The sequence below is a fragment of the Dromiciops gliroides genome, chromosome 3, assembly GCF_019393635.1.
Source record: "Dromiciops gliroides isolate mDroGli1 chromosome 3, mDroGli1.pri, whole genome shotgun sequence".
Lineage (NCBI taxonomy): Eukaryota > Metazoa > Chordata > Mammalia > Microbiotheria > Microbiotheriidae > Dromiciops > Dromiciops gliroides.
The window spans coordinates 184899811-184912242 of NC_057863.1; the positions used below are offsets into that span (position 1 = coordinate 184899811).

Sequence of the window (12432 nt, forward strand, 5' to 3'; positions counted from 1 at the left end):
CAAACTCAAATAGCCAGGGATAACTTGGGAAACCACAAATTAACATCATCTATGTTGTATTTTTATTTATTGTTAACTACTTCCTGGTTACTTTTTTTGGGGGGGTAGGGCCTGGGCAATGAGGGTTAAGTGACTTGCCCAGGGTGATACAGCTAGTAAGTTTCAAGTGTCTGAGGTCAAATTTGAACTCAGGTCCTCCTGAATCCAGGGCCGGGGCTCTATCCACTGTGTCATCTAGCTGCCCTCCTTGTTACACTTTAATCTGGTTTAGGACTGAATTTTGCTGCCAGGAATTTGTTTCCTCTTGACTAAATGACCTCTAAGATTCCTTCCAGCTATCACTCTAAGATCTAAATAACTGTAGTTTTTGTTGCTGTTCAGCCTGACTCTTCTTGACCACTGTAGTTTTCTTGGCAGAAATACTGGAGTGGTTTGTCATTTCCTTCTCCAGCTCATTTGACAGATGAGGAAACTGAGGCAAACAGGGTTAAGTGACTAGTCCAGGGTCACACAGCTAGTAAGTGTCTGAGGCCAGATTTGAATTTAGGAAGTTGAGTCACCCTGACTCCAAGGCCAACGCTCTATCCACTATGGCGTCGCCTAGCTGCCCTCCTCCCCACCCAATAACTATAATACAAAATAAGACTTTAACCACATAGAAGAGTTGAAAGTCAAATACTATATAAGGCCTAAGAGAGGAAGAAAGATCCTGGGTTATCAGGAAAAACTTCCTGAAAAAGGTACTATTTGAGTTGAGCCTTCAAAGATGGGTAGGTGAAAAGCTAGGTACCTTTCACACTAAAATATCCCAAACCACTTGCTCAGAATAGAGATGAGGATTCAATATGAAACACTTCTTCACAAACTGCTAGGAATTTTTGAATAGTTCTAGCTTTTCCAAACTGCTTTTTCTAGGTGATCTCTGATTGGAAATACCAACTTCCCAGGCATCAGGATGCTGTTTGAAAAAAAAAAAAAATAGTCCATATGTCATAACCGTGCCCCCTGCCTCAAAGAAGAATCAACAATCAAATTTCTCTCCAAAAACACCATGCGCTTGTGCTTGGTGATCACTTCTGTTTTTAATCACTGTTTTTCCATCTAAGTGCTTCCTTAAGTATTTGGCTTATGTATATAATTTACCAAAAATGTGCAAGGTCCCATGGAACTTACTGAATTAGTAGGAAATGGGAAATATAAACACAAATTAACTGCTAATTTGAATGCTCAGGTGGATGAAGGAAAGTACCTTAAAAATCACCAGGAGAAAATTAAGCCTCTCACCTCTGGATGGCATGGAGTTATCCAGATAGGACTTCATGGGAAAGATGATATATGTGGAAGAACTCCACAGGTAAGGAAAAGAGGGCCTCCTATGAATAAAGACATAAAGACCAAAGTAGCAAGGTGTGCTGGGGAAGGGGAAAGCAGCAAAGCAGTCTAGTTTGCTAGAACACTGCACAAAAGGAGGGAGAATGTGAGATATGGTTAGACTGGTAGGGGGGAGCCAAATTTAGATTTTTTTTTTCCCTGTAGGCAATAGGATGGAAGGTTTCTAAGGACTATGAAAAGAGTTCAGTCACTCAGTAAACATTTATTAAGTGTCTACTGTATGAGCTAAGTGCAGCAACTATAGAGGTAAAAGACAGTCCCCTCCCAATCTAATGAAGGAGACAACACACAAATAACTATTTTTTTTAAATCTATATAGGAGAAATTGTAAATAATCAGCAGAAGGAAAGCACTAGAAAGATGGGGAAAAGCTTCCGGTAGAAAGTGGGATTTTGCCAGAGCCTTGAAAGAAGTCAGAAGGCTGAAAGGAGGAGGGAGAACATTCCAGGCATAGGGACAGCCAGGGGAAATGCTCAGAAAGAAGGCAGGATCTGATTAGATCTGCACTTAAGCAAAGTCAATTTGCAAGCCATGCATAAACTATATTAACTGGGAAAGAGTATGTATCTCTTAACTAAGGTGGAAGCAACGAGAATGTAAAGAAAGAGGAAAATGCAAGAGATGCTATGGATGTGGACAAAAAAAGAACTCAGCTACAGAGTAGATATAAGAATAGTGGTAAAAGGAAATCAAAGATGGGGGCAGCTAGGTGGCGCAGTGGATAGAGTACCGGCCCTGGATTCAGGAGGACCTGAGTTCAAATCCAGCCTCAGACACTTAACACTTACTAGCTGTGTGACCCTGGGCAAGTCACTTAACCCCAACTGCCTCACTAAAAAAAAAAAAAAAGAAAGAAAAAGAAATCAAAGAAAGATGACCAAACTGGGGGGAGGGGTGAAAGAATAAACTGGGGCAGGTGGAGGTATTTTACCATAATTATTTGTGTGTCACATCTACCAAAGAGACTGAAAACTCAGTGAGGGAACAATATGTTATCTTTATACTTCCCTATTTCTGTTGGGGGCTTTCAGCCTTACCCTAGCTACTTCCTCCTCACCCTTCCTTACTCCACATAGCCAATCTTTTTTTTTGGAGTGGGGAAGGCAATTGGGATTATGTGACATGCCAAGTCACACAGCTAATAAATGTCTAAGGCCAGATTTGAACTCGGGTTCTTCTGACTCCAGGGACAGCGCTCTATCCACTGTGCCACCTCAGTGCCCCCACACATCCAATCAATTGCCAAAGCTGGTCCTTTCTACCCTTATCTTTCAAATCCAACCCTGTCTGCTCACACACACACCAGATTAGTTCAAGCCCCGTTGGCTACTGAAATGTCCTCCTAATTGGCCTTCCTGCCTGCCTTAAGTCTCTTCCTACTCCAAACCATCTTCCAAACAGCTGCAGAAGTGACCTTTCTCAAGTGCAGATCTGACCAAGTCATTCCCCTATTCAAACTCCAGTGGTTCCCTATTGCCTAGATAAAAATGCATAAACTCTGCAGTTTAACTTTAACTTTCATTATCCATCATTCTCCTTCCTGAACTCAAGTTGTTTTTTTTTCCACTTCTCTCTCACTGGCCCCCTTTCCCATTTACCCAACTACTACTCTAGTTCTAGGCTTTATCACCTCTCTCACTCATGTTGTTCTTCAGTCATTTCAGTTGTATCGAACTTTGTGACCCCATTTGTGGTTTTCTTGGCAAAGACACTGCAGTGGTTTGCCACTTCCTTCTGCCACTAATTTTACAGATGAGGAAACTGAGGCAAACAGAGTGAAGTGACTTGCCCAGGGTCATACAGTTAGTAAGTCTCTACTGCCAGATTTGCACTCAGTACTTCCTGATTCCAGGTCTTGAACTCTATCCTCTCTAAACCATCCTTCAATCTTTGCCTTCATTTTACAAGGTACTCCATCTCTCAGGCTTTCTATTCATTATATAGCCTGGGGGGTGGAGACATAGGAAGGGAGAGTGAGAAGAGGTAGTGAAGAGGAGGTGGTCCATAAAGGCTTTGAGGCTATGGAGAGAGGGTATGGCTGTCCGTTAGTGAGAGGAAGAGTGAAGCTGGGGAGCTAAGAAGGAAAGAAGCTGCTGGTGAGAAAAGGTTTCCAGTGAGTCACTGGGGGCAGCTGACAGGAGGAAGAGTGAAGGAGAGAGTGGAGGAGTGAAGAAGGACGCTACAGAGAGCTGGTGAGGCTGACAGTGAAAGGGGAAGACTGAGAAAGGGGATGCGACTCTGGGTTGTTAGCAGCTAGCAGCGTTGGCAGTGGCCAGTCACACCACAGGCAAGAGACATGGGAGGAGATTTTCATAGTGGCAGGGAGAAAGTTAAAACGCAGTCAGGTTGTATTATCCTACCTCTCTTTTATTCTTATTTCTAAATTGGTTCACCTCATTAAACCCTGTTTTTTGTGTAATTGAAAAGAAGCTTCCTAATCTTTTTCTAATCAGCAGTGGGGGAGGGGGAGCCTCCCTATTGGCTCTTTCCATATTAAATTAAAAGCTTACAGAGATTAGTGAGCCAGATAGTCAGTTATAATTTCTCAGATCAAACAGTTATACTAATTTTTTCAGATTGGCCAGCCAGCCAGGAGTTTACAGATTAGGGTCCAGTTAAAATTTTTACAGCAGCAAGATTGATTCCAAGATTTGAAGGCTTAATCATAAATTCAAGTTCCATAAATTCAAGTATTGTCTATACCCATTTGAATAAGTCAGACATCATCACCTATACAGGATCTGGCTCCCTTAGTTCTTGGATGGGACATGACCTAGGAACACGAGATGCTATAGGTTTCAAAAGAAATAACATGACAAGAATGGAGAGAATGACAGACCTAAATTCAAATCCTGCCTCTGATATATACTGGCTATGTGACGTTGGAAAAGTCATTTCACTTCTCTCAGTTCCCCAGGAAACTCTTTAAGACTGTAAATGGCAGAGGTGCTAATCTACGCTGGTAGTTCTAGAGTTCCCTGTACCAGAGAAATTACATAATTCATCTCTTATCCTTTATCTCTATTGACTAGCCCAGATTTTTTTTTTTAATTAATTCTGCAGTACTGGGGCAGCTAGGTGGTGCAGTGGATAAAGCACTGGCCAGGGATTCAGGAGGACCTCAGTTCAAATCCAGCCTCAGACACTTGACACTTACTAGCTATGTGACCCTGGGCAAGTCATTTACTCTTCATTGCCCCCCCCAAAAAAGATTAAATTCTTCAGTAACCTTTCTCCTAAACAGTGAGGTTAAGTCAACAAGTATTTATTAAGCAACTATAACATGCCACACACTGTGCTAAGTGCTGGAGTTACTAAGAAAAAGTCAAAAAACAAAACAAAACAAAAACCCAGTCCCTGCCCTCAAGAAGCTCCCACTCCAATGGGAGAGACAACATACAACAACTATGTATAAACAAGATTTTGACAGAATAAACCGGCAGAAAATAAACTAAATTACATCAATGTTAACTTCCATTTCCCCAGCTTAAAATTTTATTCACTCTAAAGAAAGCTCATTCCAAAACCAGCCCATCATTTACTTATATGACAGATATGATGAATCCATGTTCCCACCATAGCCATAAATGCATTCTAACCATTACTAGTTATTGATCTCAAAGACCAATTTCTCATCCTGTTAATGGAAACAGCAAGACTTCCTGAAATAACGAATCTGGAAAGCTTAGTAACAGAATAAACAAGAAGAAGCTATTCTCAACTGCAGAGGGAATCTCTTCAGGACATTATCATATTTCTGTGGAGAAGCAGGACCTGTGGGGACTGCTGCTGTTACATTGGGGCTATCCAGTCAACTTTCTGTTATCCAGTATTCCTTTAAATCAGCCCTTCTCAAGCATGGTAGGAGGAGATGTGGATAAGAAACTTACTTGTGGCATTCCAACAGGGTGAAACTATATGAAATGCTTTGCTCAATTTTTCTATTTTGTGTTAACTTCTAGAAAGAATCTAATCGGTTGACAAGTAAAACATTCAACCCACCCACTAGACAGGAAGGTTTTTGTTTTCATGAAAAAGTTTTCAGTATGACTGAGAACAGCTATATGATAAGCAACAGGGAATTTTCCCATTATTCAGACATACCTTTAAGCAAAAAAAAAATTTAAAAACATGGTCCCAGATCAAGTTTTCAAACTTGCTAAAATCTTAGGGTGTAACAGAATTTCATGGTCACCTAACAAATTTATCATCTGATATTATTCAGCAAATACTAGAGTACTAAATAAAAGCTAGTATTTGCACTGAAGTTTTACAAAGCACTTTGATCCTCATCCCATTTTGCAGATGAGAAAACTAAGGCTGAAAGAGATTGAGACTTGCCCAATGTCACATAGCTACTAAGTGTCTGAGTCATCATTTGAACTCATGTCTTCTTGTCTCCAAATCTAACACTACACCAATTAGTTGCCAGTGAGGGGAAACCACACAAAAATAAATGTCATGTTTCCTACCTTAAGGAGTTTCCAATATGACATGGCACACAACACAAAGAACTATATATAAAGCAAGACATAAAAATTGAAGTGCCATGAGATAGGAGTAAGGCAGAATGATATCCTATGGAAGGGATGTGAGAAAGCTTCATGAAGAAGTAGCATCTGTGCTAGGCCTTGAATGATAAATGGTTAAGATTTCAAAAAGGTAGACACTAAGTACAGAACACATCATAAAGTTTGGTTCATATTCAGGAACAGTGGACAGTAGATACATTTAAGGGACAGTAGAAAGAAACTTGAAAAACAAGTTGCATAGTTGCTCTGGCTTCACTTAGTAGTCAACAGTGAGCCACTGATGGGCAGTCAGGTGACACAATGGAAAGAGTGTCAGGCCCTGGAGTGAGGAAGACTCACCTTGAGTTCCAAACTGGCCTCAGACACTTACTAGCTGTGTGACCAGGGGCAAGTCACTTAACTTATCATCCTCACTTCCTCATTAACAAAATGAACTGGAGAAGGAAATAGCAAAGCATTACTCCAGTATCTATTTTTGCCAAGAAAACCCCAATTGGGGTCACAGAGAGTCAGACATGACTGAAAAACAAAAAGCAAGCCACTGAAAGTTTCTAAGGAGAAAAGTGTCAGATAAGAGGTACCAAGATAATAAGATATTGATAATAAGAGAAAAAATCAAGCAACGGTTTTAAAGTCTCTTGATTTTTAAAGCCATCTCTTGGGAAATGTTTGTTTGTTTTTTCCCCTAGCTAGCTATCTCTTTGAGCGATCCAAAAAAAACCACCAAATGCTAATGATAAATGATAACCTACTGGCACTGAGTAATTACAAGTTTATTTTTCCACAACAGAAAAATCATTTTAGTGGCATGCCAAACAGACAACATGCAGGAAAATAGTAATTCATACGAAAGGCTAGAGAATACTTTCGTATCTGTAGCTATCATTGTTTACCAACTAAATGCCAATGAATATAAAATGCTATCATCATCACAATAAAAAATGATGTCCGTTTATATTCATATACTTCGTTGGAGTTACAAAACCTTTCACATATATTGTCGTTTTGATCCTCATATGTTCATCTATTTACAGGGGCTTCCTTTCGAAATTTCACAACTTTCAAAACTAAAAACAAAAAAGGGCTAGAAGAGCAGAGATGGAAGATAGAATAGGAAGAGAGACTCCAATGTTATCATTTCTTTGCTGCCAGGAACCTTGAAGAAAGAAACTCTTTGGTAATTAAGATGAGGACTAGCTCTACAACTTAAAGTTTTAGAGAGTTTTTTAGATCATTGAGAGGTTAAGTTATTTTCCTAGTCACAAAACCAGTCTTTGTCAAAGGCGAGACCCAGGTCCCCTAGATAAGAAATCAGCTCTTTATCTGCTCTACCAAGCTGGTTTCCAAGACAGAAATGGTCATTAGCTTATTAAGTATTAATTAAATACCCAAGATGTGCAAAACATCAGAGAACAAAAGAGGCAACAGGTATACTCTGCCTAGGTATCTCAAGTATCTGTCAAAAATGTACACCCCTTTGAGTATTGATGCTGATGTTTAGCTTTCACTTATCACCCAGTCAGCAGGAATCCTGGCAACTTCCATTTCCACTGAAACATTTTCAAAGAACCAAATTTAATTCATATGTGAAAATGCGCAGCAAAGTGGTATAATGGATAGTGAACTATGCTTGTGCCAGGAAGATCTGGGTTCAAGTTCTACATACTGGCCCCTGGGTAAGCTATTAACCTCTCAATGATCCTGGAAGCAGTGAAAGCCTCTAAGTTCCATACAGTGTCCTGACCTATATTGGTGTGGGGTAGGTATTCCCTTTTACCAGTGAAATCACAGGTGCACAGAAAATGCTTAGAATATAGTCCAGAAAGAGATTTTCATCAACTAATTATGTATACAAAACTTATAACTGCTATATAAATATCCATAAGAATAAACTTTTTATTCTTTATAGCTCAGGGTTAATAATTATGCCCTCAGAGAAATACCTTGCAACTTCAGTGTAAGAAAGGAAAATTCAAAATGAAAAAGTCATGGCAGAAGAAAAGATTTATTTAAATTTTAAAACCATACCACTAAATAATACAGGAAGAAGGAAACCACTCTGACTTGCTGGAGCTGCTTACTTTGAAAACCAGTTCAAATGACTTGCCTTCAGTGACCCTGGAGTTGCCTGAACTCATGCATCTGGGCCACCAAGTACATTTCACAAATATTTGCAGCTAAGGCCTTTTAAGCAAATTTTGAAGTATTTCCATAATTCATTTTCAGAAAGAAACAATTTGATGGCCCCATTCACAAACCATCTGAACAAGAACACATTTTAGTTTCTTCTCTCCCTGGGGTAATCTGTAGGTAGTTTCCAGCTAATTTAAGAAGAAACTTAGCTTCCCAACTCTCAAAACTTCCTCCCCAGTAGAGCCAGCAAGCACTCGTATAATATAAGGTCATTAAATCTCACTTTTAAAGTTACAGACCCATCTCCCCAAGCACCATTTCTCCCCCAATGTTCACTGCAGCTTCACCAATTAAAAGTGTTCCTATCACGCAGAGCTACAGCCAGAGCAAATTACATAAATGCAAAGGACAGAGTTAAAGTAAAAGGCTTCAGGTAGTAGAAAGCAATCAAACAGTCCTTTGGGGATGATAAAAGGTTATATACAGTCTGTATATACCCACCAATATGTCCACTCAAGAATCCAACCGGTGTACTTAATGCTGATGCCTTGAAGACACCCTTACACAGTTTCTGCCGCTTACTGGAAAACAGCAGTAGTGTAAATGACAGAAGTTCAGAAATTTTCAGAAGCTTGGCATAGGTCAAAAAGTTCAATTAGGAACATGATTAAGCACCTTCACATAAGCATATGATAACTAGAAACTTACCAAAAGGCAAAATATAGACTAGTGCATACTGGATCTAGGAAGGCTAGAGACTGGGCCTGTAATTTATCCAATTCAAACAGAAGCCCAGGGTTTCCATACAAAAGGAAGCCTGGGAGCCACAGAGTGAATTAGTTTTAAAATGTAATGTTATCTACGTTTTACTATATTTTTATTTTGTTAAATATTTCCCAATTACATTTTAATCTGACCACATGCTGTTGGGTTTGACACTCCAACTCTAACTAAAGAATTGCCAATGAACAGGGAGTCAGAAAGGAGAGAGACAGAAACTGGACCTTTGATTTGATTGAATAAACTCTTAATGCAGGTCAGCACAGTTTTCTTCAACTTAGTCTTAGAGACCTGTCCAGAAACACTAAAAAGATTAAGTGACTTGTCCAGGGTCACATAGCTGGTAAAAAGAGTACAACTGAATGAACCTGTTCTTTGCCAAGAAACTGTGCCCAGTTGGCATATGCCCAGCCCCATCATGGTGTAGTGTATAGAGACTAAGTCATAGACCCTGAAAGTTCTAAATTCAATCCTGAAGTCCTACCTCTGACACATCATAATCTCTCTAAGCATAAGGAAGTAACAATTTAAGTTGATGAAAAGGTGCTGACCTGCATTAATAGTTCATTCAATCATCTTCAATGTCTGGCTCAAGAATGCAGGCTAGGATTCTGCAAAAGCATAACACTGTGGGGATTTTTGTATCACACAGCCTTTGATTCCTCTTGATTTTTGCCTGGTTTGGATTCCTCCATCCTCTGTAGCAAGTCAAAGAAATTGGTCTGTTTGGAAATATACTAAGAAATAAATTAACATGTGGAGAAATTCCCCTCAACATGGGGGAAAAAATAGTTTATTTAATCATATCACAGGTCCTATCCTTCCTGACTCCAAATCTATTGCCTCCTCTGTATCTGGAAGTCAACTATAATCTAGATGATGGTTTGAAAATGGGATGGATCAATCATTAACTAGTTTGGAAGGCAAATCAAGTCAAATAAATGGAAAATGGAGACCAGTATGTCCATCAAAACCTCTCCGAGAAGTTGTTCAAATGCTTATTTATGTCAGGTGTTTCAGTATTCACCAGCAGAAAGATGCCAGCATTCTCCAGAATTTTTATTGTTTACCAATTAAGGTGCTTTGCAAGTGAAATCCCTCTACACAAAGTAAAATAAGTTGTGTTTATGAGCAAGTTAGTACTTAAAACCCTAAACAATGAGGTAATTTTACATTGCAATTGCCTCCAGGAATACGAGAGAATGTAAAACTATTTAGAAACTTGGGTAACAAGTATGACTACTAAGTCGTCTCGATTTTATGTGGCCCAGGACCGACAATTTGAAATCCAGCACGTTATGTGCCTTTGGCAAACATTACTTCTACGAGACCTGACTGTAACGTCCTGGGCAGCACTGCCAATCAAGAGAGCCCAAGAGGTAAGTCAGGCTGCTTCCTCTCCATTTTCCCCCTTGGATCCAAGGTTCTTTCTGCTTTTCCCCTCGACCCAGCTAAGGAGCTCCGTAGCTCTGGGGAGGAAGAGCTACTTCCCAGGAGGCTTGGGAGCTCAGCGCTTCCTGCCTCCGCCAGTCAGGAGCCACCGCCAGCCGGGAGTCCCAGAGACTAAACCCGCTGCTTTATCTCCGCCCCATCAACCTCCCTGGGCAAATTCTCTCTTCCCTCCCCAACAGACCTCTACCACAACCTATTTCCTTCTTCTTATCACTCCACAATGCAAAGCAAAATACCCGTGCTTGCACCCCCAGCGTTCCACTCCACCTCTGGGCTCCTAACCCGAGCTGAAGGTGCCCACCAGGTCCGGGCCCCCGCCCCCTCCTTTCCTCCTCCTCCCCGGGCGCCCCACGCACTCCACCTCCAAAACACAGCGACACCCGCCCAAGAGGCAAAAGAAAGGAGAGAGGAAAAGAGACCACCGGGTAGGGATGAAAAGGAAGGAAGGAAAGAGGGGAAGGATGTTTAAAAGTGCAGATGCCTCACTGAAGGTGGGGTGGGGGGTTCCCCGGGCCCCAACGGCACGAGGGCGGGGTGTGGGGAGAAGGGGCTGATCGGAGCGAAAGAGAACCCCCCCCAGAGCCCAGCCCCATCCACCTTTCCTCGCGGGAAGGGGGCGCCCCACATCAACTCTGTTCAATCAGCCCAAGTTTCCGGCGGTGCCCTGTACCCCAAACCTACGGACTCTCCCCTTTCCCACCCCACAGCCCCGTACGCGCGCGCACGGAGCCCCTCCTCTCCCCGCACCGCTCCCCATCCCGGCCCGGCTCTTACCTCGCGAGTGGGGGCGGGTGATGGGGGGGAGGGGGCCGCCCTCGGCCGGGAGAGCAGAGGCAGAGCCCGGAGAGCTGACAGTGGGGTAGAGTGGGGCAGAAAGCACGGGTGAGGGCCCCCCACCCAAACTCACGGGAGCCGGGGAGGGGTCCCCGCCGGCCGGCCCGACACACTCAAGCCCAGGCGGAGAAGGAGGCGGCGGCGGCAGCCGGGCTCCCCCGCTAGAGGAGGCTCCGCTCTTTGTCTCCGCCGCTCCCCCTCCTTCCCCTCGGCACCGCCGCCGCTGACTGCTGCTGCTGCTCTCGCTGCCGCCGCCGCGGCTGCTGCTGCCGCCTCCTGCTCCTGCTCCTGCTCCCGCCGCCGCCGCTCCCGCTCCCCCTCCCGCGGCGGAGGCGGACTCTCCCGAGGGGACGGCGCTGCTGCTCTCCTTCTACTCCTCCGGCTACTGCACCTCCTCCTCCCCTCCCGCGGGCCGATCGTCTCCCAGGCCTCTCTCTCGTCCTCCTGCTCCCCTCCTCGGCTCCCGGCCGGACCAACCCCGTGCTGGTGGTGCTGGTGGCGGTGGCTGTGGTGGCAGCGGCGGCAGCAGCAGCGGCCCCTCCCCCCAGGCACACAACTCCCTCCTCCTCCAGCTCCTCTTCCTCCTCCTTTTCCCCTCCCCTTCTCCTCCTCCTCCTCTTCTGGCCGCCACCGCCTCCTCGGTGCTCCTCCCCCGGCCCGGGCCGTGACGCGGTGGGCTCGCCTGGAGGCCTTCTCCCCCCCCCCCCCGGCCTCTCCCCCCCCCTCACCTCGCTGCCCTGCCCTGGCTTACAAGCACCGGATAGAGCTGCGGCACTTGCGGCCGCCCGGTCTGGCACGGCTCTGCCGCTTCGCCTGGCACGCCGCTGGCCCCCGGGCAGCCGGCCCTCGAGGGGCTGGTTGGGGGGAATGAAGAGGGGGACACCGGCCAGAGCAGTGCCCGACTGCTCTGACTGCTGCTGTGCCCAGCTCAGCCCCGGGCACGGCCTCACCCCTTTGCACTTACAGAGTTCAAGGTGCCTGGGCTAGAGGGGACCAGCTGCCTTCCAAGTAGGGATGCGCTCCTCCAGGCGGAGAGAACTCTGCCGGAGCCCCCCAGTGTGGGGGACTGGGGAGCCGACTAGAGGGGGAGAAAAGGAGGCGGGGTTGCTCTGAGGCTGCTCTCACTCTCTCGCCTGCTACCTCTCCCAGCGAACGCTGGGTACAAAAAGACCGACGGGATCTCAGGCTACAGTAGGAGAGCTAGAAATGGTTCAAGGACTCCTCGGTGAGCTCGGGAAGGTTGCACGCCACTTAACGATGGGTAAATACCGCCCATCCGCGGTAGTGGGTAAACCGGCTAGAGGGAGAG

General features: G+C 44.5%; 1 protein-coding gene across 5 annotated transcripts in view; it reads right to left on the reverse strand.

Annotated features, from left to right (window-relative positions):
* The window catches only part of NCK2 (NCK adaptor protein 2), a 194728-nt gene extending 182531 nt beyond the window's left edge, over positions 1-12197 (reverse strand). For 4 of the 5 annotated variants that reach the window (XM_043998285.1, XM_043998280.1, XM_043998284.1 and 1 more), the window contains exon 1: positions 12088-12197. The gene's annotated coding sequence lies outside the window, so the exon portion shown is untranslated. Of the gene's footprint in view, positions 1-11063; positions 11134-12087 lie in introns of those variants that run through there. The other variant, XM_043998282.1, reaches the window with a different exon arrangement.
* Positions 12198-12432: the final 235 nt, after the last annotated feature.